This window comes from Episyrphus balteatus, chromosome 2 (assembly GCF_945859705.1).
Source record: "Episyrphus balteatus chromosome 2, idEpiBalt1.1, whole genome shotgun sequence".
Classification (NCBI taxonomy): Eukaryota; Metazoa; Arthropoda; class Insecta; order Diptera; family Syrphidae; genus Episyrphus; species Episyrphus balteatus.
The window spans coordinates 64,218,320-64,243,570 of record NC_079135.1 but is presented as its reverse complement, the minus strand read 5'-3'; the positions used below and the strand labels follow the sequence as shown (position 1 = coordinate 64,243,570).

At 30.2% G+C, this 25,251-nt stretch overlaps 1 protein-coding gene across 2 annotated transcripts in view; it reads right to left on the bottom strand.

The window, feature by feature from the left end:
- LOC129912108 (nucleoside diphosphate kinase homolog 5) overlaps nt 1–25,251 on the bottom strand; it is a 123,079-nt gene that overhangs the window by 69,955 nt on the left and 27,873 nt on the right. Inside the window, exon 1 of one of the 2 annotated variants that reach the window (XR_008771746.1) lies at nt 20,405–22,212. The exons of the other annotated variant lie outside the window; for it this stretch is intronic. The gene's annotated coding sequence lies outside the window, so the exon portion shown is untranslated. Of the gene's footprint in view, nt 1–20,404; nt 22,213–25,251 lie in introns of those variants that run through there. 2 annotated transcript variants of the gene reach the window in all.

Genomic DNA, 25,251 nt, shown 5'->3' with positions numbered 1-25,251 from the left:
AAAGCAAATGGTCATTAGAACTGTGTCAGAGCGAAAAACTTGTCAATATCCTTTTTAAGTATTTTTTAGGAGAGAAATTCATAGTTAAAAGTTTAAAATAGCTCTGCTTACCGTAGAAGAATTTAAGAATGTACCGAATATAAAATGGCCGAATATTCGGCGGCATCTCTAGTTTAAATTGGTACAAGGAGTGAGAAGTTATTTGATATAAATTGCGAGCGTTAGCGAGCAAGAAAATTTTTTTGAAGAAATAAATTTGAACCATTATTAGGCTTTATACAAAAAATTATTTCGCACAATTTTATATATAAAAACATTGAAAAATGAAATTTTTCTACCACTAAAATTTTGTAGCAAAAAATTGAAATATTCTATTATATCAATTTAGTTCTAAATTAAATCGGGAATACTTAAAATTAAAAATTTTAAATAATCCAAGTTGTTTGGCATGAGCTAATTTTCTAATTTGAAACAATTTGATAAATAGAAAGCTAAAAATATAACGAAAAATTTTACATAGGTACTCTCTGAAATAAAAGGATAAGATGTCGGAAAGACTTAAATAGATTTAACGGTAATATTTCAAAAACGAGATGTGATCGAATATTTTTATCTTCGGATTCGAGTTCAGCAACCCTTTGAAAAAGTATAGTTTAGCCTCGACATCAAAAACCTTGTAGATAAATACTTGTGTTATTTAAAGGGTTCTTAAAAAAACATTTTAAGGTGTTTACATAGTGCTTTAGGAAATGATCAAAGAGGTAAAAACTAGTTTTTTGAAAATCCCTTACCAAACGTTGTAATTGACCACAAAATTGTTGTTTTTCCTTATAAAAACTTCATCGACAGCTTCTTAAACGATACGAAATTGGTAGAGACTTTTAGCGAGATTTTCGGGATCGGGTCAAAATTCTGGCTTCAAAATTCTGCTTTTCAAAATTCTGCTTTTCAAAATTCTGCTTTTTTAACGAAAATTCTGTTTTTCAAAATTCTGCTTTTCAAAATTCTGCCAGCATTATTCTTGAACAAAAAATTCTGCCAATTCTGTTTTTTTTTATAGCATATGCGCTGACTAAAGAAAAATACACCTCATTAATGTAATTCAACATTGGTACTTTCCCAAATTTTTTTATTTGAGTGTCGCAAATATTTTTCAAATAAAATCTATAACTTATTGGAACCCATCGGTTGTTTGATACAAAATATTCCTTTTAAAAAATTTTAAATTTTTTTGTATGTTTAGTATTAAAAACCTGTTCTTAATTTTTTCAAATTTATTTATTTATAAAAAGAAAATTAATATACATTCAAAGAATAACAAATTATGTAGGTAAGTTATCAAATAAGCAGATAATTTTTCAAGAAGATGATTTTACAAAAGTCTGCAAAAAATTAAAGAACGGTTTGGAAAATGTTAAAAAGCGCGCGCTTTTTAACATTTTCCAACCCATTTTTTAATTTTTTGCAGAATTTTGAAAAACAGAATTATGAAAAGCAGAATTTTGAAAAACAGAATTTTGAAAAGCAGAATTTTGAAAGCAGAATTTTGTAAAGCAGAATTTTGAAAGCAGGATTTTGACTCCGGCAGAATTTTGACCCCAACCTAAGATTTTCAGATAGGTAATTAAATTACTAAAATACAAAAACAAATCATTTAGTACTGCAAATATTAGACTTATAGGTATTTTTTTTATACTATATCTTTTGATTTTCTGAAAAAAAAAATTTCGGGGGGGGTTAAACCCCCAAAACCCCCCCCCCCCTAAATACGGCTATGACCTTACAATATTTGAACAGGTGTAACTTCTGCATACATCTATATAATTTATTAAAGTAAAAGGAAATAAGAAGCTCAGCTCAGATGTTACCACCTTGATTTTGTATTAAGTTTTATATACATACTAAAATTTTATATACATACTAAAAATAATAATCAGTAAATTAAGAGACACCTTTGACATATTTTCTGAAAATTTTAAAGGAAAAATGAAAATCTCACACTCGTCACTATAAGAGTTACATGTGATTTCTTTAACCTTCTTCAATTGCTTTCAAAAGAATCTTTTCACCTTCGTTATTTGGGCTCACGACTGCCCTCTTCTAGATTGATCATCTATGCCTCAGAATGCAAGTTAATAAGGTCATTTATAACGCAATTTCTCAAACTATATTCATTTGTACATAATGTTCATATTAGCATTAAAATATGTAAAATTTTAAGGCCTTCAAATTTCTTAGTTCTCATTAATTTGTATTTTAAATTTGCCATCATGACTTAATAAAAGATATCTTTCAATAGGCTTATCGCTCTTGTTGTTGGAAGGATATTTCACATTTAATATGTTCATTCCCTTTCAAAACTTTGTTCCCAAATACATATTTCTAGGAAATTTCAATCTTTTAGTATCCAAAAGTTTAGATAACACGCGTTTTGGGTACCATTTCAACGCGCATAGCACGTTTATCTTTCTGGTTTTTAGTTCATAAAAAAATAATAAAAAAACTTTCCTCATAAAAGAAACAACAACAATAGCATGATGGCTTTTAAAAACCAGGGTACACACATGAGCCACATTAAAAATGTAGGCACCTACTTCTGAAAACCTAAATGAGATGCGAGACCAACGTGTCCATTAAAAGTTAAATTAAATAAAACTAAAAGATCCCTACTGCGGATACAGCATTCTGGATGTTGCTATGTATTTGCATATTAGCAGAAACTCTAGCCGTGTCCTGATGTCCTGTCATACCTTTTTAAATTCAAAAAGAAGAATTCAATGCAAACCAGGGCTAGTATGTAGGACATCACTTTCCATAAAAATATCTGAGAGCTAATACCTACCAACATAAAGACTTTTCTCCGGAGGAGAAGGCTTAGACCTTAAGGCATGGCTGGACCATCATTAATGCAAGGTATAAACACCTCCCCGCCTTCTTCTCTCCTGCAGGCACCCGACAAACGCTGCCTATACCATGTGTTTCGGCCAGAATAGGTAACCTCATTTTCTATTTTATTCATTCAAAGAGGAGCCGTTTTTACTCAGTCACAAACACTCCAAGTCTTTGTGTGTGAGAGTGGAAAGACTTCATGGTTTTATTTCCTACTCCTAAACAGCATCCCTATACTTCCCTGCAACTATGAAAGGACAGTTGCTAATGTTGGGAAAATGTTTCATCCGCATTAATGAGGCAACAATTAAGTTGTTGGTAGCCACATAAGAGGCAAATGAAGGTGGCATGGTTACGTGCGAAAAACGTAATTAAAGTGTGTGGAAATGAAAGATTTTTTCAATGCGCTAAAAGATACAAATCTAGAAGAACAAAAAAAAAAGGAAAAAAATAAACACTGGGGATTTATATGAAAAAAAAAGAAACCATTGAAAGTTGGTGGTGCTGGTACTGCTTTTTCCGTTTTTATCTGAGTGCCATCTGTTATTCAGGTTAACGTGTGCGGAAACCCATTTCGGAGCTATCTTTATAATTAGAGAGAATGCACCTCGAATAATTAGAATTGTGAAATGCTTTTTTGTGCGATTACGTCGAGATGTGTTAGTTGAAATAATTAAATTAGATGAGCGGATAGAGTGTACACATATTGTGTCATTTTTTTTTCCGAATTTTTCATGTGAAGGTGTTTTTTGCGTGGTGATGTTGAAATAACAATACTTTATTGAACAATAGACATTATGATGGAATTAGACTATGAATAAAAAAAAAAATGCAACGGAACATCAGTGAGTTCAAAGAACTGTAGCGTAATTAGCTTGATATATGTACGACTTTTTTTTCGGGACCAGACTACACGAAAAAAATGGCACTTAATTCAATAAAATTTATCAATGGTTCAAAATATAAAATGAACAGAGGTCTTTCTTCATACAGTAACAGTATTATCTAACTATAAATAATTAGTAAGTATATCATCTAGGTATTTTATAAAATTATATAATAATCTTATGATTTTCGAATAAAACAAATTTAGTGCCTTCTTCACGGAAACTTTATTGACAAAAATTTTATTAGTTTTTGATGACAGGGCAATCTTCATTTAAAATAACATAAATTAACTTTTTGAACAATATCATGCCTAAATAATTTAACATTTGGAAATATCAAAAAAACATTTTCAATGAAACAAAAGAAAATTAGCCTTTCATCAGAAATTGAGTCAGTTTTTATTTTTGAGAGGGACCAAGTACAACTACATATGTCATCTGCAAGGAAAAGTGCCTTGATAATGGCAAACGCATATTTGATACCTCCAGACAAACAGTCAGAAAGATCTTCAATGCAACTTGCAAGCAAAAAAGGGCTCAACTCAAACCCTGATTCGGTGTTTGAAATCATTCAGACTTTTAATCCCAATAACACTAGTACCACTGGGTATAAAGGTTTTCGAGCATTCTACCAAACTTTTTGGACGTCCGCTTCAAATGCTACCTTGAAGTCAATAAAAAAACTATGCTTCTTAGCACAGAAATGTGATCTTTAAAACCAGAATTTCCCACCTTGTTCAAAAATAAAATTATAAATGATTGAAAGAAGAAAATAACACGGCTTACATAGAAAATAAGAAGATAATTTTTGATCTTGTGTCAAATTTGGTAAAATGGACTCACACACTTAGCGCGCGTTACTGATGACATGATTTTATTCCACATACAATCTTATTCGCTGTTATGTTGTCCTTCACGCTCCTTGCCACTTTTCCAGCGCAAAAACAACCATCCATCCATTATTATTTATATACAATTTTGATCCTTCATCCTTATTGCAAAGGGAAAATTATTTGTCAAGTTCTATGAGGGTGTAACATTTTTTTTTTATTTTTATGGAATTTACCTGCCATAAAATACTTTAACAAGAATATAATTATTTTCTTAATACATTATCTTAAAACTTCATATATCTATTAAAAAAATCATTTAAGTATCTTTTATGAAAATCGGTTGAAAATTTGTCTCACTAACTGAAAACTTATACTGTTGACTATTCCAGTTTTAGTATTAATATCTATTAAATATTATTATTAATATTAAAATGAACATTATTTTACAAATAAAATCATAAAAATCAAATTCAATTTATTACAATTCAATTTAAGAAGAAAATCTATTTTTTAACCTTAAGAAGCCTTCATCGACTGGACTAAATGTATGTACTCTTACACTGTGGGAAAAGGCGAAAGCAAAACAACGTAAAATCAATGATCACCACATTGGTTTAACTTTTATTTAAAATGATTAAGAACTTAAGATTTTAAAATCTACATAAGTTAAAGGAATTAATTAGTTAAGGAATTAATTATTAAGTTAATGAAACATTAATTCTAAATGGTTTCCTGTTGTAAACAAGCACGTTTCAACTTCAAATTGTTTTATCCCTCAATGTTAATGAGTTATTGTTAAACATTGTATAATAGAGGTATTTATAAGAAGTTTAAACTGAAATAAGCAACCGGGTGTTGGAAAAGTTGCATGATTCCTTGAAAGCACTTTCTTTTGCAAGACATTGTGTTTTAACATCTCTCAATATATTGAGTTAAGATTAGATCATTTGAAAAAAACAAAAGTAGAATAGCTACAGTTTTGTAGGTACCTACCTATCATTTTGGAATTTTTGTTACTATGAAAGAATTTATTGTAATAAAATAAAAAAAAAAAAACAAACAATTGAAATATACTTTTTTCACAGTCGGTAACCATTATATTACACAATAGATGTATTCAAGCAAATGCCACAAAGACTTGAAAAATATTCTCTAGTGCAGAATTTTTCGCCATTTCAAATCACCACTAAATTAATTATAACATTCCTTTTTATTCTCTCTTCGTGATTCTGACAGTGTTCTTTGTGCTTCGGAATAACAATACTATATCTATTAAAAATTTGAGAGTCAGCGAAAAACATTTTTTGCGCTAGGGATTCTCAATTATTCAGGTCAGAAGCCCATAACCTCCACATTCTGCATTCGGCACATAGCCATCCACCTCCTACTACTTGAACTAGCCCCCAAGGCTGGGGCTGGCGCAGCTGATTGCTTCCTTTTTCTCTAAACTCATTATCCACCCAGAATATCCATTTTCATTCAAAGTGGTTTTCTTCTATATCTTCAAACTAAAATTTAGAGGTTTTTTCCCACCCAATCGCTGGTCTTTTCTACAATGCTAGGATTCTTTCTCCAAGAAATAAAAAATACAACTGTATACATAGACTCATCAAGGATATTTCTCGGTTAGTTTTATCCTGAGAATGTCTGTGCAATCATAATACTTTTATACCATCACCGCGCCCTGGCCTTCGTTTATTTCGAAGTCCTGGCAATATGCCTTCGACAAATTACCATTAATACTAATGAATGGGTTCGCCTAATGGCTTTTGCTGCTTCGCCTTCTTACTCTAATGGCTGCCGAATAAATGAAAACGAACGAGGTAGCTTGGTGTTGCTTTTTTTTGTTTCACTTGGTTTCGTTTTGTAGGCAGGAAAACCATTTGCTCCCTTTTCGGGCTAAAGGCATCGCCAAATGTCAAAAGTGACAGTAATTGAGGAGGATCCACTTAATTCTTGACAATAGTCATGAAATTAATTTCATTTGATTCAAAAGGAGTAACGTGTTTGTTCATACAGAAGACTGAAATGTCATAATTTATTGATTTTTTTTTTTGTTTGAAAGGAAGGATGGGTGATTTTTTCATTTTAGTTTAGATAATTGGATGAACTCTGAAAGCATCATGATCATGAGTGGCTATTTTGTTCAATTTATATTATTTTTCTGTTCTTATAATAATTAGTTTTATATCAAGATTGCTTTGGTCTTTCAAAAATAATGAGAATGTTATCCAATTATGGGAATATTTGTTCAAACCACGTACTCTGTAGAGATAAAAAAATATGAGAAGGAGCATCTTAAATTGTATTTCATGTAAAGACAAATTTTCGGTACAAGTTTTGTTATGAAAACAATAAATAACTGCCATTATTTTAAAATATTATATAATATAATAATTGCTAGTATTGATCGATATTAATATATTTTTAGTACATTATAATGCTATTTGTAAAAGGAGGCAACAAACTAAAGCTGTTTTATTTTACTTACCCTACAAGTGCAGATTTTAAAACAATAAGGAAAACCCGATTGTTTCAATAAGGTTTCCTTCTTGGATGAAAACCATAGAGAAATCTTATTGTTTTTGTTCTATTTTATGTGGTCTATTTTTCTGTGTAGTTGTGTCAAAGTAATTTAATGAACAAACTTAATTTTTTACATGTTTTTAAACTACATAAATGCATTAAAGCATTTGTAGGACTTATATTGCCACAATTCTCATTCTTCCAAAACAAATATTTTCACTATTTAAGCAGGTTGCGGCACTTACACACTCGGAGAAAATCGTGACAGAGTATATGCGACCGCACCTATGCAACTATGTGGCTTGAAGCAGTCTTTGTAAGCGATTTTTAACATTTCCTTAAATCTCTTCTCTTTTTCCAACCCTAAATCAACCACACTCAAGGAACCCTTATTCAAGCCTTTGAATATTTTTTTTCCGTCTTCAGCTTGCCACCCCATCCAAATCCCCACATTTAGATTTAAAGGATACAAAAGGTTGTGCTTACATTTTCACTAGCTGAACCTAGACGAGTGCTTTCTCGGATATAACGAGAAAATAGCACTGCTTAGAGTGTGATCCTTGCTTGCCTCGGAGCTATTAAAGTCCTCACATTAATTGGCAAACCGTAAAAAGGAGAACAAGTGTGCATGGAACATACATATGTACATAATATAGACATACATTAAGGTGCACAAGAGTGAACTCTCAAGCTCGCTACCACAAATATTGTTGCTGTCTGTGCCTATAGTGAAAGCGATTTGTAGAATTTATACTCTTGAGATATAAATATGTTAAGCCAAAGGTGATAATGATAATGATAAGCATTGAAGAGAAGTTTATCATAACAACTCGAACAATTGATACAAATTGAAGGCAACCTCAATTTTTATTTTACTCACAGAAATTCTTCTCCTTGTGTACCTGTTTCTATATCTGTATTTGTGTTTGGGGTAGTATATCTCAGTGCGGCGTATTAACCCATAAATTTTATTTTTATTGGAAAACTTGTGCTCTTATTCGCAAATGGTGTGCCATTTGAAGTAAAGGAGTTTATGGCCGCTCCGTGCACACGAAGATTTAAATCGATGTGTTGCGGAGCAGCTTCACGCCGGTATCAAGTTCTTCATCGGAAGTTCCTATGGGAATAGCGGTATGCGAGTATAAAAGTATAACTATTTTATAGAGCTGAGGCTTAGTTGGAAGTAATGTACACAGTTTTGGGGAGCGACAGCCAAGCTATAAAGTATATTTCAGGTCGGTACAGTTGTGGCAGGAATTCAAAAGGAGCCAGAGGTATGGTGACAGTGTGCCAATGCTTTTGGCAGGAGATTTACACAATATAAGAAAAATTGTTCAATAGGTATAGGTGTGTGTAATATATAATAAAGAAAAAAAAATGTATTTTGCTCCCAGGGAGCTTAGACGACAACGGCATCCATTTTGCTTGGTTGTGCAGAAATATTATGATGAGGAGGATTGTAAGAGTGTAATCAATGGCGGAAAGTTACCATTGTAAACAATTTTTTTTTGTTGAATCATTGGCCTTTTGTTGGGCCTACACAATAACTAATGCGGTGGTTATGACTTGGGAGTGAATGTTGATTCTTTGATAAAGTCTTTCGTTCACAAGCGTTCGAAGGTAAATAGATGTTTTTTCTGCTTTAAGTAATGCCATAATTTTGTATGTAAGTATAATTTTTTCTTGCCTCGCAGGGAAAATAATAACTTTTATTGACTATTTCATTTAAACATTGCGGTTTTATTTTTAATTAAATTTGAAATGAATGATGCGTTCTGGATTTAATTTTTGTTGATGATGTTCTATATCACTTATAATAATGTTTTGGATTTCTCACTTAATACCATATTCAAAAGTCAGCTATATCTACTCTAATACTTTTTAAGATATAAAATCTGCCTAGTTCCTTCTCCCCAATGTGCTGGTTTTGAGTATCATGTTATACTATTTTAAAGATTAGAATTTTTATTTAATGTCTAAAGCGACCCATAGACACCCATACCACACTTGTGTGTACTCAGTGACATTCCCCCAAACACGACACACAAAATCGTGCAAGAATGAAGACCACCATGAGTAATGTGCACGTTGAGGTTGAATTCGCAATCACAAATCGACATTTTATTCAAAAAACATATTTAACGCTCCAATAATTAACGCAACAATAATTAAGATGCAACTGAAATTAAATAATCTCGTACATCCCCATACACATCACACCGATCGAGACACCGACATAGAAAAATCAAAAACTTTTGATTTAAATCGCTCCGTGTCTGACACCGAAAATCAGCCCACACACGGCACACTTTTCCGCAAACCGTCACAAGTATGCAAGTAAGTGTGGTGTCTATTGGCCGCATAAGAAAACATGTTTTTTTTTCAGTCAGTGTTGATCTTGACTTAAGTTAACAAACAAAAGTGATATAAACACCATCGTCTATAAAATTAAGGCAAACTTGGTATTAAATCAATCGTGGGTAAAATAAATACAATTAGTTTCTTTAAATTTTCAAGGGTATAAGTACAAGTATTGTTTTCGCCAAGGAAGACAAATCTGTTAAGTTAGTGATCTGTAAAGTCACGATGAAATTCTACTAGCCATAATCCTAATTTGATCATTTACGACAACATGTTTAATTTTCTATAGAAGTAAAGTTGATTTTTCAGTTCGTTTACTGAACCAATTGGAAGTCGTTTGAGAGTTTGAGTGTTGGAAATACTGTTTTCCTGAAAGCAACTTCTTCATTATTACTTCCTATAATTTTATTACATTTTTTAAATGAATTCAACCTGAAATGAAATGTCATCTGAATTTAATCCTTAACTATTTTGGTGTAAATAACCTAAAGTCTTTTTCTTCCTTCTTCCATTAGGTACCTTTTAAAGAGATAAGTCATAGTATTTTGTAATCCTCATTTTACACTGCCGTCTAATATGTATATGATACATAGGTATATTAAAATTGATTTATTCTTGAATTAATAAATTAAATTTCTTGTCGTTTTTCTATTGAGGTTGAGTGTATCCACTACACTTATTTATCTTCAAAATAATTTATAGACTTGGTTTTTCAGCCAGGTCCCTTTCCTATACCGAGAAAAAGGATTAAGGATTGTGAAAGTTTCGATTTAGAACAACTAGAAATTGGTCACCGAGGCGTATACGTACTTTTTTTTAATTAATTTGTTTTTTTTTATTGATTCGTAACACGTACACGGAGAAAAAAAAACACCTTAGAATAAGATGATGTCCACCTTAAGTCCCACGACCTTAAAACAAAACGATTCCCGCTTAAAATAAGTGAACTCCACCTTAATTTAAGTTGAACTTCATTTCATATTAATGTGAATGTTCGTTTAAAATAATCGACAAAAATAAAAAAATTTCAAATTATAGTCACACTTTAGTTTTAGTTGCAGTTTATAGTAGTTATTTTTAACAGTGAGTTAGCGAGATGGTAACGCACTCGCCTAGTGACCCAACGGTTATAAGTCCGATCCCTAGTGGCTGCTAGTTCTTTTTTTTTTATTAAAATGGTTTCACATAAAAATAAGGTGATATTTGTCACCTTAATTTAAGACGGAAGTCATCTCAGCAAAAAACCATGAAGAAATCTGCTTAATTTAAGGTGACATGCGCTTATTTTTAGGTGGTCTTTTTTTCGTGTACGCGTTACGAATCAATAAAAAAACATTAATTTAAAAAAAAGTACGCCTCCGTGACCAATTTGGTAGTTTCTAAACTTTCACAATCCGTAAGAAGACAATTATCCAAAAAAAAAACAGAAAAATAATAAACACGCTAAAATTCTAAGTCATGCAAATGGAATTCGAATTTTCTGTTTTGGAATTATCAAATTTGGATTCGGATCACAAAAAGTTGTTGTTCTTCTCGAAAACTTGTCTTTACACTAAGTTGCCTGAATAGGTCTTTTTCTTTTGGACACCCAACCTCAGAAGACCTCTTTTCAAAAATGAAATTTTTTTAAAGTCGCGTTTGATATAATTTTAATATTTGTTATAAATTATCATTAACTTTTCCTCATCATTCAGTTCAAATTTTCCCATACAAAGGGTATCAAATTTCATTTATTTCCTCTAAGGCGGGACAACGTTCGCTGGGTCAGCTAGTCTGTAGTTAAAATTATTTAATACAACAATAATGACTGCTGCAGAAAATTTTTATTTTGTATGTAGGTGCATATGCTAGGGTGGGTAACAAAAATCGAAATTCCTTTTTTTGATTGTGTACTCACAAAAATGGATTGTTATTATACCTCTAGAATATACACAATACACACCAAATATGAGCTCTTTATATTAATAAAAAATCGATTTTTTTAGCTAATTTCTTTATAATATTCTTGTAGGAAATTGAACGCTCTACAAAAAAGGCCTTATAAACTTTTTTCGTTTATCTAACCGTTTAACAAGAAGAAGAAAGCGTAATCAAGAATTTGTTTTTGTTTTATGGACTTTATGAAATAAATTCAATTTGATGTTTTGTTTTTGACCTGTAGTCTAAAATAATGCGTTTCGCCCAGGCACAACAGTTGGGCTCATCAGTAAGATGCTGTTGTACCCTTCTTATACGCAAAATTTGTAGCCAGACCACGGGCAATATTCTTTTTAGGTGCACGAATTTAATCAAATGTCCCTAAAATAATATAGTTTACAGTGAGTTTTCACTGTAAAATATATAAATGTTGGTAATTATCAACTACAAATTTTGCGTATAAGGAGGGTACAACAGCATCTTACTGATGAGCCCAACTGTTGTGCCTAACCGTTTAATAGACAGATTGCTCTACAAAAAAGGTTATATTAATTTTTTTCATTAATCTAACCATTTGAAAGATATTCGAGGTCAAAATTAATACAAAATTATAAAAACATTTTTTACTTTTCAAAATTTTCTAATTTACTGAATTTTCATTATTATCAAGTTAGCAAGATGAATTCTTATAGAGGCTTAAACGTTCTACAAAGAATTTAGTGGCATCAAATTGATTGCTTTAACCGTTTAGAAGATATTCGTATCCCAACCAATGCCCACTGATTTCAATAGTTCTTGTATGTTAATGATAGAAAGATACACTTCTTATACTCATACAACTTTTTATTTAACAATTAACGTTTACGGGAACAACAATTCATATCTTCAGATTGAAAAGCAAAAATTAAAAATTATTTAAATAATTTAAATAATTTTAATAATAATTTAAATAATTTTTAATTTTTGCTTTTCAATCTGAAGATGGGAATTGTTGTTCCCGAAAACGTTAATTGTTAAATAAAAAGTTGTATGAGTATAAGAAGTGTATCTTTCTGTCATTAATATTGAAACTCATACAGTTCCTGAACGTATTTTGTACGTATAATTAATTTAGATTTTGTATGACCCGTATGCATTGCGATTTGGATATAAATATCTTCTAAACGGTTAAAGCAATCAATTTAATGCCAAGATTTGTTGTAGAACGTTTAAGCTCCTACAAGAATACATCTTTCTAATTTGAAAATAATGAATTTTCAGTAAATTAGAAAGATTTGAAAAGTAAAATATGTTTTTATATTTTTTTTTTAACTTTGACCTCGAATATCTTCCAAATTGTTAGATTAATGAAAAATATTAACATGACCTTTTTTGTGGAGCAATATGTTTCCTACATGCGCGTTTGATTTATTATAATTTTTCAATTTGTTACAAAATTAAGAACAAAAAAACGAATTTTTAAAGATTTTCTGGACCTCAAATATCTATTAAACGGTTAGATAAAAGAAATAAGTGTAGAAGGCCTTTTTTTGTAAAGCGTTCAATTTCCTACAAGAATATGTAAAGAAATTTGCTAAAAAGTTGATTTATAAAAAAATGTTTTTTTTTTAGTAGAAGCTTGATGTAAAAAGGGAAAATTGCGGAGCGGAGGACCTTCCCATTAATATAAAAAGCTAATATTTGGTGTGTATATTCCTAGCAATCGATTTTACGGAGTACAAAATAAAAAAATAGAATTTCGGGTTTTTTTACCACCCTAATGTATGTGTATATCGCAGCTCTACTTACTGAACTTCGCTTGGTTTAGATTTAGTTCAAAATTTATTTAAAGGCTTAAATATACACATTTCTGACTTGAGAAAAAATATCTAATGAGATTTCCTTGAGGACGTTTGCTGAAACTAAAACGCCATTCAATGGACACAATAACAGTTGCTGTCAATATTTATTTTCAATTATTTATCTAGATGGAATTAAACTAGAAACGCTTATTGGATGGAGTTATAATATTGTAGCCTTAGGGAAGCTCAATATTATAGTATAGTACCTATAGAAAGACAAATTTGCTAATGGATTTTGTGATAGACACAGGTATTCTATTATGTGTTCTTTTGTGAATGTTATTCATTCCTAAGGCGATATTTCAACTTCTCTTTTTTTTCAATGAGGTAATCGGATTTGTTTGAGTAAGCTTCAGACTAAGCGATATTTTATGTGTATTAATTATGTAAGTAGAAAAGGCTTAAGTGCAAATGTATGATGAATTTTCAATGACTTATAAGACCTTCTTAAAAGGTTTTTAAGCTAGTTGTTAATCTATGAATATCAACAATTTTTGTATTAACCAAACATTTTTATGCATTTTTTTATTTGCTTTAGTGAGCGTTTAGAAGGCCCTTGATGGAACAATTGCATCTTAAAAAATTAAATAAAACAAAATACTTGTTCTTTTCTTCTTCAATATATTAAAAGTTTTTAATTTATATATTTAAATATTTATCTGGTTAGGACATCAGTTTCCTGAAGATGTCTAGACGAAACGCGTCGGCTCTGTATAATTTATAAAATAAATATATAAACTTAAAGCTTTATATTTATTGTGGAACAAAAGAACAAGTGTTTTGTTTTATTTTATTTTTTTTATCTTTATGTATGATTACATTCATTGAAAACGTTCACTTGCCGAAAAAAAAGAAGCGGCGGTTTTTTGAAAAGTATTTGAGGAGCTAATCGAAATAATTGGGCAACGTAAGCAAATATTTGGTAAGTTTTTCATTTAATTTATTTAATACTTTAAAAATTAAAATTAAGTGTAGGTATAATTCTAGCTTTCGAAAAAAGTATAGGTTATCCATAACTATAAGTGTTGCCGTTGTTTTTGAATAATATTTTTTGATTTTAAGTATTTTTTTTAGAAAATTTCCCCTCCAGCCTTAACAGGATGGTTATATAAAAACCCTTAAGAAAACCCGGTATCAATTCTTGGTTCCTTAGTTATCGTACTTGCCCCTCAAATGTTTCTTTTTTACTTGAGGAAAACTAAAAATGCGAAAAAAAAGATAGGTTCCAATGGTCATAGTTCGGTTAATTTTCAATGAAATAATTAGGTAGTAAGGCCAGCATTTTGAAGGATTTTTTTTATTTAGATCAATGCTTATGCCTATCTCAGCCCAAAAAAAGATAGGTATAACCAAAAAAGCACAAAAACTCAAAAAATCGAATTTTTGTTTCGACTGTTTTGGCATGGAAATTTTTTATTTTCAATTTTTAAAAACATTATTTTCATAGGACATTAAATTTTCTACAAAAAGTATCAAAAGTATTATATCAAATTATGCCTTGTTAACGAGATATATTAAAAAAAAAAAACGCTTTTGCGCCCTTATCTTCAATTTGCACCATATTATTTAATAGCACTTCGCGGTTTTATTTTCTTTTATAACCCATTGAACTATTCCTGCAATTAAAACCCGTGAACGTCTTAGTTCCTTATTGCTATGTTTTTTTAAGACATAATCAATAGCCTATTTTCATACCTGAAAGAGCAAATTCTTTTCAAAATTGCGGCGACCAGTGACGTGTTCATTTTTGTTAAGGCAACTCTTCATCAATGTTTTTGCAATATCATTGCCTTCATTTTCGCGTATAATTTGTATTCGGTAAGAATAAAACAAATAGTCTTAAAACAAGGCAGCCCTGAATCCTGTTTGGATAAAGAATGGCAAACCTAGAACATTTTGCTTATTTCAGCAAAATATTGCACTCTATAAACTATTTTTAGTGTCAGAGTAGTTTAAACTTGGATAAACCAGCGAAGCGTGGCATTGTCACGAAAATGGCAATTAAAAATTATTATACATACTACAGTACTCTGTTGCTCTCAAACTGAATTTGCAAAATGAATGTTATCAAAACTTCTACTACTTGTGAAAATGGTGAAAGAAAGAACTGTTTCACTTAGCTACCAAACTCTGATATGCCTTAAGCATGGTGTTTCACAATTTTGACGTGATAACGTCTTATAAACCGATGAAACAGGGTAGCATCCCCGAAAAAATGACGCCATTTCCTCCCGTTCCACTTGAAATTTTTAGCAGTGCGGCAAAAATTTCAATTCAAAATTAAAAATAAATAAAATATTAGAGATACAAAAATCTTCTATAGCTTATTTGAAAGATATTAACCTTTTATTGAATCGAAATGAAGGAATTTTAAAAATTCCATCATTTAATAGGGTAAATAGGGGTAAAACAAAATTGAACAAAAAGTGATTATTTTCAAAACGCGACGTTGCACACACGGCAAAATGACTACTTTAGGAGGCCAAAAATCATAGATATGGAAAAATGTTTTTATTTTTTCTGTTTAGGATTTTTGACACATACGTCATCCAAAATAACCATCAAAAAGAATAAATGGGCACTCGTAAGCTTCTTGGGAAAGTAAAAAAGGAAACATATTTCACTACAAGACCGTGTGTGAATTGGGTTAAATATTTAACCGAGCACCGAGGTTATGAGAGTATATATTAAGGGAAAAATGATATTATTTCATATATTTCACTTTATTGATGATGAAAAATTTTGAAAATCCATGAGAATCAAAAATAAAATTCACAGATTTTCTATATTGAAGAATCTTTCAGCATTTCCAAAACCTCTTTAGCGAATTGTTTTTTTATTTTTTATTGTGGCGCCTCCTCTTGAACGCAATCACAGGATCGGAATCTATAAGCTTACATAGGACAATGTCGGTGTTGGTTTTGATACTGGAGGTCTTTCTGGTATGGAAAACACATTTTATTTATAAAGTACTGTTTTTTATTGTTTATAAACACTATGATTGTCCAATATATAACTAGTTAATCGTTCGACACAATTTGACGATGATAATTTATAAAATTTTCATTTTGTGTCACTAAAATCAGACCAATTTTTCTAACATGTAATTTTGAGTGACTTGGATTACTCTGACCTGTACATAAAATAAGATAGTGTCACAATGAGTTGGTTTGAGTTGTCAAAATTCACAATAATAACGGACAAATAACGGCTTAATACAAATATCAAAGACAGAAAGCGCTACCTAGCGGAACTTTTTTTGTAAGTCTAAGTAAACATCGGTTTTAATGAGAAATTAGTCTACAGCCGCAATTTTATATTTTAATACTTTCGGTCACATTATTTTTTATTTAACTGTATTTCTAAAATGAACATACATGCAGCTTCCATATTTTTGATAACTTTTGATATTTAAGCGCGATACGAAAGAAATAATACGTAATGTTGCTTAACGTTTTAGAATGCAATCAAAGAGTTCAACTACTTCGCTTATTTGCCGAGCCCTCCCACTCTTTTGTTTTGAACATAATAAAGGCGACTTATGTGCTTTGTGATTAACCGAGTATCCGACAAAAATTCATCATAATTAAGGCTCTATCTTTATGTTGATAAAATGCTTTTTGGCCTCCTAAAGTAGTTTTTAATCGATAGATAAATCTATTGTTAGGTTGACAATAGTATTGAAAAAATAAATTTTTGAAAAACATTCACTTTTTTAGGGGTATTATAAGGTATTTTTTTTATTTTTAGCAAGAACTTAAAGGCCATATAGGCTATGGCCATGCGCATGCATGTGCAAAAAATTGGTATTCTAAAATGATTTTTGACCGAATAACGAAAAAAAAGTTTTTTTGTCCCAAGTTTTTTGACCGTTTTTAATCTTTTTTTCTTCAACAGATAAATGAATAAATATTCATATTGTAGATAGATAAAATAGTTAGGACTCTTTTTGTGCAAAATTTGAATCAATTTCGTTTTCACAATTTTAAGATAACGGTGAAATAAAGTTCTATTTTTCAACACGTTCTATGTTTTGATCTAGAGCACATAAGAATATGTAACTTTATTGAGCATGCTGATTATATTACCTTTCATTTGATATAACACACATAACGGTACATTAACTACAAGCTACACAATCTTAAATTAAAAAAACTTCAGAAATACCTCAAAACACCTTTGGAGATCTGTTGCCCATGACGATGATCAGACCAGCATCCAGTGTGGGAAGTACCTTAATCTCAGTTTGAAATATCGACATGGGTGGATTTAAAAATTTTAAATTTTTTTTTCAGGCAACATAAAATGATACTAAATTTACTATACTGCCCATAATCTCGTAAAGGCCCTAACTACATTTTTCTTACTTCTGTGTTATAGAGAGAAACAGTAAATCTAATATCGCAATTTGCATATAAAAATGAAAAAAATCAAAAGTACATTTTGAATTTTCTGACGTATTTGAAGACCTGGAAATCACAATTTTACATGACATTACGATGATGGAGAATGCCAAAAAAGTGGGTCCGGCAATTCTGTCTGTCTGTCTGTCTGTCTGTCTGTCTGTCTGTCTCTATCTGGAGCTGCAGCCTAAACGAGTGAAGTGATTTTCTTCAAACTTGGTAGTTGGCAGTTTTAGGTGATTCCCTAGAAGAGAAATTGAAATTTTTTCTTTATGACCAAAACTAACGGTACCTGCCATATAACGGAAATAGAAAAATTAATTTTTTTTCAAAAACGGCTCTAACGATTTTGATTAAAATTTTTGTGTGTAGTACTTAACATAAGAGCCAACTTTTGAAATAAAAAAAATATTTTTTGTACCGTTATTAACGGTACCTGTCATAGAATGGTTTTTTTCGTTTCTGAATATCTCGTACAACAGTAACTCGATTTAAATGAAATTTTTTATACAAAAGTGTTTAAGTAAAGGTTATATTAAAATTTTAGAAAATTTTCCAAAAATGCATTTTTGGATTTTTAAAAAATATTTCAAAATTTTTTTTGAAAACTCAATTTTTTGAAAACGAATCAATGAAAAGTTTTGAAATTTAGTTTTTATGTGTAAATTAATTATTTCTTCAAAATGGCATACCAACTTTTTTTTTGAAAAATGTTAAAAATTTTTTATATATAAAAAATTATTTTTTTTAAAACGGGTCCAACGATTTTCGAAATTTTTTTTCTAAAAATATCTTTTTAAACAAGTAATAAAATGGCATACTTAGTTTTTTTGTAAGAGGTCATTTAAAGCGGTATTTATTATTTTTCTGCACCACTTATGAAATGCCGTGCAAATATCACGCAGCCTGTTTTCTTATGACGTTATCATGTAAAATTATCGTCCGTAAACCGACTTTATGGATAACCACTTTTTTTAATGAATTTTCTATGTCTTTAGGTGATTTAGCGCGACATGGCTCTGCTTCTGCTTTGGTTTATTCTCAGGACTATGATCATCTAATCAAACCGGGGCGGCGCGGCGCGCGTTACAATTTTTTTTTCAAATTCGGCTCTACTGTTTTGCCCTTTATTTTAAGTAGATTTCAAACTAAAAAAATTAGCAGTGTTTTGTTTTTATTCAAAATTTTGACTGACTTCAAATTCTGATTTAGCGCAACAAAATACATACAAATAGGCAGATTCGGGCAAAAGTACAGACCGCTTTATTTTTTGTGGCCGGTGTTGTCATTGCTTTAAATTTTAAATCCGCATATCAACTCAGTTTGTTCAGGGACGGATGTCATTGTGTTGGTTGGATTAGGTAGGAATGAACGCTGGATCAAAATCTACTTTACGATGATGGAAAATAAAAAAAGAAGTGGGTCCATTTGAACATCGAGCCTGTATTGCATATTCAAAATCTCCTTAAATCAATCAGTGCAAGAGTAGGAAAAGTGGTGATTAAGCTGAAAAATGTATGTTCATGTAATACGGCGTAGTATTTCTATTCTTTCTTATATTCTGAGCAGAAATAGACCCGAGAAGTATACCAATGCGATCATCTTAAAAAAAAAACTATTAAAATAAGGGTAAGATATTTATATAAGACACAGTGGTTTCATTCGTTATACAAATTATTATTATTTTTCACTGTTGACATTTCTTTAAGGAAATGTGAGGGCTTGGAAATACATAGTACCGAAACATATCCTTGAGATTTATTAAGTTTTTCGTATCGTTGGAAATGTAGTAAAAATTTAACTAGGTATTTTATGATCTGTACACGATTTGAAATGTAAACCAGCATCAATAGTTTTATGTAAATATTTTCCTTAAAATTGATAATTTTAAAAACACTTTCCATTACCAACTCTTTATTTGTACACATAATGTATAATTAGAGTGATTCTAATCGATTTTATTGTTTTTTTTTTCTTGGGTCAGATATGAAAAAATAATGGGTTATAAGGACTAAAATACGTGAAGAAAGTTTTGGATTCAACAAAAAAGTTTTGAACTCAATTCAGACTATTTGTAGCTGTACTTCTCCATATTTTCGAGTCATGCGAAAGACACATAAATAGCTGTACGAGATGAAATAAAAACACTGTAAATAGTACTAGTCTTTAAATAAACGGTTTCAATTTTTTTTTTACAAAAATTGGTATTGTTTGGTTATGTTTTTTAGCCGTATTTTTAGAAACAGGAGAGAAATCCTCTTTTTCATTCCGTTGCCTCTTCAGAATAAATGATAATTCTTATACTTAGTTGAAGTATTCTAATTTGGAAAATTGTTATAATATAAAAATAAAGCTTTTCCGAAAGACTCTATATTCTTAAAAGAATATTTTTAAAAGTATAGAATATTATATTAAGAATTTATATAAAAGCCATTTAAAGTTTCTATCCAATCCAATAGACTTTTTACTGTAGGTAGATACAAAACAAAAAAAATGAAAATATGCCTGACAGACTTTTTAAGTTTAATAATATGCGTTAACATATGTATTTATTTGATTCAAACTAATGTATAAGCTTTTGAGATTAAGGTTGAAATTTCTCTGCAGTTTATTTGAACTTCAAAATTCCCATATCTCACAAAAATTTTTGTTTACCAAGTAATTATAAAAAGTAGTTCGTCCAGAAAAAAAAATACCTATTGTTTTGAAATAATATGTGTATCTTTAATACAAAAGAAAAAACTTACCCAAATTTTTGTTAAATAAATCCAGTTGAATTTATCTATCTTATATTCATTTATATCCAGAGTTAAATATTTATCCACTCCTTAACTTTATATTATTCAATTTTTTCCACAAAAAACGTTTACTTTTGAAGGCTTGACACTTATTTTCTCAACAATGCTGGCGATAAAACTAATCACACGCAATTTATCATTCATTATTCCTAGCCAGAGAAAAATATGGTGAGTGATGGTGGGCCAAAGAAGAAAATTTCATACATAAACCTCACAGCGTTTAGCCACCAAACCGAGCTTTAATCATTGATAAATCACATAAAAGATACAAAAACTCGCATAATTCACTTGGCATTTGGACAGGTATCCTTTTTCCGATTTCTGCTAAGCAATCCCATTAAGTCGGGTATGCGTGTGGCATATTTAAAAGACATTCACATTCGCACATCCTGGTGGCAATAAATTATTCATATCACATTGCCACTGCAATCAATCTATTCTCCGTATACACCACACACATATACAACACATGAAACATAGAACAACACAAACAGGACACTTTTTCTTATTTTATAAGTAAACAACAATTTCGCTGTCGTGTTGTTGTTGATGTTACTTGGATGGGATGTGAAAATCCAGTATTTATTTATTCACTCATGGCTGTCATCGGCATACACACGAAAGGTTGGTGTATACCAGGTAAGGTATCCTTAACAAGAACAATAAATATCCACACATATAATGTATACTGTATCATTAGAAGAAACTTTTTTGCTGCTTTTCTTTTATTATCCTTGTGCAATTTTTGCTGGTAAAAGTATAAATGCAGAGCGAACGAGAACGGAAAAATAAATAAAAAAGAAAATCCAAACAGACTCGCCAAACCACAAAAATGAAATCCTTTTTTCACGGTGAATAATTTAGAGCGTAATTTCACTACCACTGACGTCGCCACACATGACTTAACGCCGGGTCAACTGTATCAGTGCGATAGTATACCGTTCATACCAACATATAAGGGGAATAAAGTGGGTGTTGGACAAACGAATCCTTTTAAAAATACACTCGTACAGCCATGGAGGCAAAAACTCAATTTCAAAACTCGTTTAGTAAAATATTCTACATTTTTTTCTTTTTATTTTGCTCTTTTGTCCTTTTTTTCGAGGACAATTCACACACTATTAAACACAAACAACAAAATAACCAAACTATACACAATCCTTGGAATGCCAAAACTTATCATCGCACAGAGAGCAGACCAGCTAAAGCACTTCTTCTTATATTCACACAGAATTAATCCTTTGAGAATGAGATTCTTGTGTTTGAATATTTTCAATTATTTTTTTTTTCTCCCAGGAAACACATATAGAAAATATTCGATGGTAGAGATAAGGATGGGGCCGGGCGGATTAAGTTTTTCAAATTTTATGAGTGAAACGTATTGCCTTACACTGCAAGTGAACCGTCGGTCGTTCAGTGACTGATTTAGGAAATTGGTGTAAGGTAGTCTCTCGGTGAGTCCTTGGTCGATGCGTATGGCTTGTTCATTGGTGAAAAAGCTGCAATGAATTTTCATCTTCTCTGCGCATGATAACTCCTAGATCCCCTTAAAGCTTTCTGGAGAAAATGAATGCTTCATGATGATTTTTGAGGCCTTAGTCGATTGGAAACATACCTACAGCTGAATTGTTTGATTTTGGTAGTATCTACCATTCAAATCCACTTTCGGTTTTTTAATTAAATTAAAACTTGAGAATTTACATTTTAGGATTGAAATTATGTTTCATTGTGACGACGAAGGAATGCTTTTGACTTCATGATAGGATTATCAAGAATTAAAACTTACTAAGGAACACAAGACAGTATTTTGACAGCAACATTATCGAGCGAATTTTGTATGAAAAGAGGACTTTGTTTTTTTTTTTAAGGGGCAGAAATGATATAAAAAACTATAAAAATTAAATATTTTTTTTTAGAATAAAGCAAATTGTAGTATAAAGCACACACGTTTTGTGGCCTGTTTTTGTTTCAAAATAAATTTCTTAAAATAGAAAAAGACAAATGATAATCAGTCACGACACTACACTACATCTATCTATCAACAAGATTTTCTATCTTTCTGTTCTGTATTTATCCTAATATTAATATTTAAGACATTTAAGATAGTTACATTTTTGGAGCAAGTGTTATATTTTTAGGCACTTAATATTTCTATTACTATAGGAATAAAAAGTTTTTATTATTTTACTATGTTATGTTATTATGTTATATAACAATTTTGCTTTCTTCTGGAAAGAAAAGGCACATCATGAGCAAGTACTTTTGTTAATCTTCAATTTGACTTCTAAGATAGTGGAAATCACGACAACATTTTTCGAAAGAAGTTTCTTTGTAAGGCCATAATGACTCAAATGCATTAGAACTATTTTCCTTCTTTCAAGACCTGTTTAAATCTTTTCGATATCTTTTTTATTTCCCGAGATATCTTAAAATGTAGTAAGTGAATTCGGCTTCATATATCATAAAGAAGATAGTGACGGTATAATTTATATGGTAGATATACCATGCCAAACAACTCAAGATATCTCAGGCAGTAAAAAAGATATCGAAAACATTTAAACAGGTCTTGAAAGAAGGAAATCAGTTATTATATAAACCGTTACTAAATATGTTCAGACAATTTTACTTATATAAAAGAATAAGGTCCAAAATAGTTTAAAAAAAAAACTTTAAAAAAAAAATCACGTATACGCCGCAGTGAACACTAGAATTTGTTGATTTTTTAATAACAAAGTTAGTAAAAATTAATAAAGAAGAAACTAAATGGCTTGCAAAAATATTGTTATTGTATTACATATTTTCATAAGTAGGTCTTTTAATTTACTTAAAATTCAAGCAAGGAAGAAACGGGATAACTTTGGCAGTAAAATGGGAATGTACTATATTATGGGAATGTACTATACTATGTATATTAGTTAATACATTTCTTTAGAACCGAGACAACTAAGATAAACTATTGACGATAGTGTAAGGATAATGTAATCATGTTCAAAACCAATAAAAGTGAAAAGGAATATGAGGAACTTACATTTAAACCTGATGAAAAGAGAAAACCCACATATTTCATACAAGAATTCAGAATAATTGTGTGTTTTGTAAAAATAAAGAGAAATTATAATTTTTCATGATGAAACTGTGAACAAAATAGTGTCAAAATGATAAAAGAAATTTGCCATTCAATTCTTTCCACTTAAAATATATTACTGACTCAAAAAAACGAATGAACATGTCATAAGTATTAAAGATCAGAATATTTTTATGTTTGTTTGTACAAAAACGTGCGGTGACGATCATCACTATCATCATTCTTGAAAGAATTGAATGGCGAAATGTAAAATAGCATGTAACGCTTCGTTGCAGTAGCTAATATAAAACAAGATTTGTTTTATAAGAAGAAAAACTCTAAATCAAGATAAGAGTTTTAATCCAGTCAAATAAGGGTTTCACCTCGGAATGAATGCTAATAGAAATTTTTTTGCTCAATACCTTTGTTTTGGCATTCTATAACATACCTCAAAAGTCTAGAAAAATCTAATGTCCGCAAGTCGCGATTTTCAAGGTCAAAGCGCGAAAGGAGATTTTCAAAATTAGCAATAATAGACAATGGTAGATATTATATACACATATGATACATGTCTTCGAGGTATTTTTTAATGCCGATGCCAATCTAAATCTAAATCTAAAATCTAAAATCAAGACAATCTGACGTCTCTGAAAAAAGTTATACCTGTTTTTCATCTGTCAACCCATATTTTTATAACAGTTGCAAACTTACTACCGAAAAACCCTTAAAATTTATGGTAGAGGGACCAAAATTTGTATGAAGATTTTCATATCCATTATCATTAAGAATCAAAACAATGCAATGAAAAACATTCATATCAATGAAAAATTGGTATTTTTTGAGAAAAGGGGACATTTTGGGATATGCACTAAAAAACATCCTGGTATAATCTTGGAATTAGTGCTTATAGGCTAATTTTTTTGTTTCTATTTTTATTTGGATATTCTATAAATTATGTCAAAAATCTAAAAAAATCTCATGTTCGCAAGAAAATATTCACTTTTTGAATAATCAAATAAGAAGACATTATTTTTAAATAAAAGAATTCAAAAGAAACCTATTTTGCTGCTATGCTGCCTTCGAAGACACATAAAAATAAACAAATGTTCAAATTTTGAGCCCAAGTTTGTCAAAAAAAGCTATCATGGAAAAAAAAATTGTTTCGGAAATAAAGGTATACCTAACACATAAAATATAAGTTTTGCCAAAATTCATTTTGCATGCTCAATTAATATTCTTCGCTATGTTTTACTCTTGCAAAAAGTGAATCATTTCATATTTAAATATTTTCAAATAAATAAAAATAGAAAACTGATAAAAAAGTGATTTATTTAGAAATAAAAATAAAAAGTAGCCGACATTTTTGCTCATTGCGTTCAATTATTTTTTTTTTATTTTGTGTAGTTTTTGACATGAATTTATCCCCATAAAAAAATTGACAGTTTTCCTATTTTAACCCAGGAAGTACCCTAACGGACATTAAATAATTTTAAATTTAACTATCAATTGATTAGTTCCTGTTTGCAAACAAAACTCAACTGTTTTTTTTTCAATTTTTTCCGGAGGAAAACTTATAAAATTTATGTAGGATCTTAGAGATTGGTTTCAAAAACAATTTTCGTGCTCTTTTTTGCATTCGAGTTTTTTAAAAAATGTTCTTTTGTATCTACCTTATATGTGTGTAAATCAAACTATTTTACATTTAGGTGTTTCATAACATTTTCGAATTAAA